This window comes from Poecilia latipinna, unplaced genomic scaffold (assembly GCF_001443285.1).
Source record: "Poecilia latipinna isolate Pla-1442-1.1 unplaced genomic scaffold, P_latipinna-1.0 Scaffold6435, whole genome shotgun sequence".
Lineage (NCBI taxonomy): Eukaryota > Metazoa > Chordata > Actinopteri > Cyprinodontiformes > Poeciliidae > Poecilia > Poecilia latipinna.
This window is the reverse complement of record NW_015119051.1, coordinates 1-5,571: the sequence shown is the minus strand read 5'-3', so window position 1 is coordinate 5,571 and position 5,571 is coordinate 1. Positions and strand designations below refer to the sequence as shown.

The window sequence follows — 5,571 nt, the reverse complement described above, 5'->3', positions numbered from 1 at the left end:
GCTGACCGAAGCTGTTGGGCTAAAAGCAGAACATCACCTCTTTCTGGACTCTGCGTGGAGATAAATAGATTTTTCTTATTTTATTTTTTTATTTACCGTAAACTTCCGAGAAATAAAACACACGAAACGAAACTTGTACAGGTATGACGGATTTATGAGACGTAACATTGATGTGCGCATGCGCATTACCACGAGGTATGACAGATCGACAGAACACCTGTTCAACATAACGCTGAGTGGAGCGGTCGCCCTCTCCAAGATGGCCGCCCTGACTCTCATGAGGATTCGGAGTTGCTGTCGGTGTCATTGTGACTTTTAGTTTTCCGGCTGACAGGCGGCCTGGTTTCTGATGAACTTCTCTGGGTTTCATTTGAGTTCTTACCTTTTCTTCAGCAGCAACAGGCTCTGAGGAGTTATATTAACTTTGATTGACCTTAAATTAGTTTAGTTATGATTTGCATGCATTTAAATATTTATCAGTCCCATTTATTGTTTTATGTAAATAATGTTTGTTTCTTGTTGTTCTGATCAACCCTTTACTTGGTATGACGGCTGAATTTGCCAAAGCTATAAAACTGTGTGATGGGTGTCGGTCCAAACGTGACATGCAGCTGTGAATAAATCTGAATAAATCTGAATAAATCTGAATAAATGCGCCTCGTTTTGCTGCCACGCCTCCTTTCTAAACTCTGAACCTCCGCCGGTCAAAGTGACGATTCTCTTCAAAACGTTTTGAAGAGAATCTGCTGAAAATGGAGCAGCTACAAAAACATTTAGTTATTTTTCATTGTTTCATTGAAGTTTCAAAACTGATTCGTAATTCTGGGATGTTTTGAGAGGATAATTATTTCAGTGACGTCGTTATGACGAGTCAGCTCAACTCGAGATGCCTGAAATATCTTAACTACTAAAAATGTTCCAAACTGGAAACCGTTTTTATTGATGCCATAAATCATAATCATGAATTGAAGCTAAGTAATAAACTGAATATCAGTGAGTGCAGATTGACTCCATAAACTAAAATATGACACATTAACGCCTTTTCCCATCATCTGAACAGTTATTAAATATGAGCAGTTCATGCTCTGCTTACTGCCACATCACTATTATTTTGATTAATTTCTCTGAAAAAGGAAAAGAAACAAAAAAGTAGCAGAATAATACTACTAGTAATAAATTCTTCTTATTAATATTATTATGAATAACTATACATAAACATTGATATTAATCCTTTTTCTCCTTTTTACTGCTTAATAATACAATCATCTTTTAAAAAGAAAAACTTGGGACTGATGCGGCAGTTTCACACTCTGACCGCGAGATGGCAGCATCTCTTTCCTGCTCCGCTCAGTAAACAGGAAGTCCGTGTTGTTTGCACTGTGACCAGCAGGCGGAGCTGTTGAGTTTGAGGCTGAAAGAAATCCGGCAGACATTTTCTTCAGTTTCTGTTGCTCTTTATTAGTGGAATGGATTATACACCTGTGTGCTTTAATGCTGTTTCCTCCCTCATTGCATCATCATCATCATCATCATCATCATCATCATCATCATCATCTGTCGCCGCTCAGGTCAAAGGTCAAAGCTCCAGGATGAACTCTGCTCCAGTATACAGATCCTGACTGAACCTCCAATAAACACAAGTATCAATAAATTAGTGGATAAATTAATTAATCTGCCAAATATTGAACACAAAACTGAATAAAAACTCCCTGCAAGTATTTGATTACACAGAGCAACAATAATTAATATCTGCTCATCATTTTCAGCTGTATTAGTTTAATATATCAGTTATTTAATTTTTCATTTCATTTTTTCTTTCATGATTTTTAAAACATTTTTATTTTGCTATTCATTTAATGATTTCTGAATTTACTGTCACATTACATTATTTTCTTTTTTCAAAATTAATATATAAAAAGTTTGAAAAAGTTTTTTATATTGGAATTCATATAATTTTTACTTATTTTGTCACTGTTTCAGTGATACATGGATTCAATTTCTTCCTTATAATTCAACATTTTTATATAAGAGAAAATAAAAACGTTTTACTGTAAAACATTTTTCCCATAAAGGAAAATGAACAGAAAACAGAATAATGTTAAAGTAGTAGTAGTAATAATAATAATAATAATCAGTTTTATTTATAACAAACTTTTCATTAACAAAAATCTCAACATGCTACATATTGCAGCTAAAAACAAATAAAATCAACAACTGAAAAAAGACGGTCATTTAAAAGTGGAGAAGGTTTGTCTAAAAAGGAAAGTTTTCTTTTTACTACTGCTGAAACTATTAAACAAATATTAATTATTGTTAAACTGTATAGTCAAATGAGTTGGGAACCTTCTTGTTTTTTTTATTTTTTGGATGCAATATTCGATTATTTATTTTATCGTCATTTTTTTAGCTTATTTATTTTTCAATAAGTTTATTTTTCTCCATGCAGATTCAGAGAAAAAGCTCAATAGATTAATTCCAACAAATGCAACAAATTTTTTGTAAAATCAGTTGTTCTGTTATCAACTTTAAGACTTGTGGCAGAAATTCATATATTTATTACACTGTAATAAATATTCCATTTTATTTCCTTTTCATTTCTTTGTGTGATATTTGATTTATTTCTGAATTTTGTATTATTTTTCTGTAAATGCCTTCAGTCAGCCATGTTTCTTTATTCCATATGTCATACCAGGTGCCACAGGGGTCAGAGTTCAGAGGTCAGGCGACGGCCTGACAGTCGTGTTTCTGGTCTGTGGGAGGAGAACAAGCGACCTGCAGGCCGGGACTCAAACCCAAAACCTCCAGCTGCTGCAGCAACAATAATACAAATTATAATAAGAACTTTCACTTGAGACAAGAAGGGAAATCATTTATCCACAGCTTAGAACTGAACTGAATTTTGTTGCATTAGTTGTCCGTTGACCATGTTGACGTGTCATTTTGTCTGGAAGCTGCAGAAGAAGAAAAACCTTCTGGAGCATTTCCTGTCTGTCGTGGGAGAAAACAGCTAAAATACCTACAACGGTATCCATGCATAGTAGTGACTGCTCACCACACACACACACACACACACACACACACACACACACACACACACACACACACACACTGGAGGAGCATGCCTGAATGAATCTGAAATCAGGAACTCTGATATAATCTGCTTGATTTCTCCTCAGTGGACAAAAAATCCACAGGAAGGAAGGAAGGAAGGAAGGAAGGAAGGAAGGAAGGAAGGAAGCCAACAGAACCAACATCATCATGCAAAAGGACAAAAGAAGAGCTCTTCTTCTTCCTCTTCCTCTGTTTGTTAGGTAGATAGATGATGGGCGGAGCTACGTCTACGAGGCTCATGCAGGAGGATCACCAGCGGCTCCCTGACTCCTCCATCTAACCGTCTCTGTTTTGGTTGGAGCATTTATGATACAAAATATGTTACAGCATTCAGTCTGCTCTGCTGGAGAAACTGCGCCTTCAGGTTCTCCCAGCCGGGTCAACATGCTACTTCCTGTTTCCTGTCTTGCTTCCTGCTCCTTACGGAGATGGAAAGACGGAGTAGGAAGAGTGTTTCATCTTTTCCTCCAAACAGCAGAAATTTTGACCATGTTTGTTTGTCTTTATGTCGTTAAATTTATGTAAGATTGTTGGAAACATTCGGTGTTGGACTTCAGAACCGGGCCGACCAGGACAAACACCAGTTCAACTGCAGCAGCTAAAGATCCCATGTTGTTCAATTCTGCCACCTGGTGGCCAGTTTGGAGACAGCAGCGCTCCGACCCGCCGGATCGACTCCGACCCGCCGGATCGACTCCGACCCGCCGTCTCCGGGCCACCAGAGTTTCAAGATGAACCAGAACCATGATACCAGTTGGACCCGAACCAGAAAGTCACCGACCCAGAACAAACTGAAGGTACTGAAACAGAACCATCTGGATCGTGACGCCTTCCAACAACTCAGCTAATGTGAGTGCCTGTCATCAAACTGGGAAGGTCAAAGGTCACGTCAAGTTGGACCAGAACCTCCAGCAGCTGAGTGGTTCCACTGGATCATCAGTTGGACCCGGTCCTCGGTTCTGCCCAGAACTCTTCAGCTGGAGCCTCTGACTGCTTTATTTGGACCAGAAACCAAACAGAACCAGAACCTACCAAAGGACTAGAACGGGTCAGAAGCAGCTGGTTGGTCATGTGACTCTGGTGGCATCAGTTGGTTCTGATTCTGGTTCTGTCTGGACCGTCTGACAGGTAGACGCACGTCAACCGGATCATCAGAACCTCCATCTGGGGAATCTTCAGGCACTTCCTCCTATAATCTTCCTGTCACATGACAAATGAAACCCGTCCGTTTTGCGGTTCTGCTGGAGTTCTGTTCACCTCCTGGTTCTGGTTTCCTCACCAGAGAGACGTTGCATATTTTAAAGAGCAAAAGGTTCTTGGTCCGCATTGAACAAGCAGAACAAGAGCAGTTTGGATCAGAACCTGCATGCAGCACTCCAAAGGTTCAGTTGCAGGAGGAGAGAATTGGTCGGGTCCGGATTGGGCCGTTGGTTCCATCACTAGTGTTTCCATTCTTCAGAACAAAGCGATCCAAACCTGCATCGTTAATCCTGAAGATTCCGTCTCTGGATCCTGGATTCAATCCCATAACGAACCCGGTTCTCACTGAAAACCGGGCCGAACCACTCAGCTTCCAGCTCAACCCAAAAACCTGAGTTCAGTCACTCCAACAAGATTCATTTCTAGACAGCGCCGCTTTCCATCCGACCCATTTAAACAGAACCAAACCCAAAGAAAGAAACAGCTGGACCAGCTGGTTTAGCTGGTCCAGGACGACCCGGCCCAGGAGAGATGGACGGTGTCGGGGGTGTTGGACTGGCTCAAGGTTCTGATTCCTGAACGTTCTCAGGAGAATAAAATCTAAAGATTCTGCAGCTTCAGCTTCATGCTCATCTGATCTTCCTGCAGCTCCAAAGATCCGGCTGATCCCGAGCCATGGATCAGAACCAGAGGTTCAGAGTGGGAGGATTGGAGTCTGGGGGAGCAGGGGTCAGAGGTTATAAGGAAGAGATCTTGACGGTTTCATGGGTATAGGCGGTGGCCCGGGTGTTCCGCAGGATGCCGGGGACGGGCATCGGCGACGGAGGCAGACTCTCGTCCGGCGTGTTGGCAGGCGGAGTCGGAATGCTGATGATGGCGGCGGTGAAGTCCTGATCGCCACAGTTCAGCTTGAGGTCGTCCGGCTGGGCGTTGAGGCTGGATCGACTGGGGAGAGACACAGAGATCAGCGTTAGGATCTGTTTGACTTTAGGACCCGTCTGGTTCTGGTTGAGGTGCTACTCTGATAACTAACTGCTAGCTCTGCTGGAGGAGAAGACGACCGCCATGTTCCAAAAGCCATGATGTCGGACTAACCTTCCTATTGAGCTGGTTGGTTTCCTGCCACAGTCCATCACCTGGTCAGAGTTCAAACTGGTTTTACTGGATAAATCAGGACAACTTAACGTTCCAGCCTCCATCCTGTGGAAATTTGTGGACTGTGGGTAAAACCCAGGTCAGTGGGAGAAACCAAGCAGTCTA

General features: G+C 41.7%; 1 long non-coding RNA gene across 1 annotated transcript; it reads right to left on the bottom strand.

Annotated features, from left to right (window-relative positions):
- Positions 1 to 1,228: 1,228 nt before the first annotated feature.
- On the bottom strand, positions 1,229 to 5,562 carry LOC106943938 (uncharacterized). The gene is made up of 2 exons (XR_001424053.1): positions 3,249 to 5,562; positions 1,229 to 1,554 (listed from the first exon to the last, which is right to left on the bottom strand). It is a non-coding gene; the product is annotated as an uncharacterized LOC106943938 (long non-coding RNA).
- Positions 5,563 to 5,571: the final 9 nt, after the last annotated feature.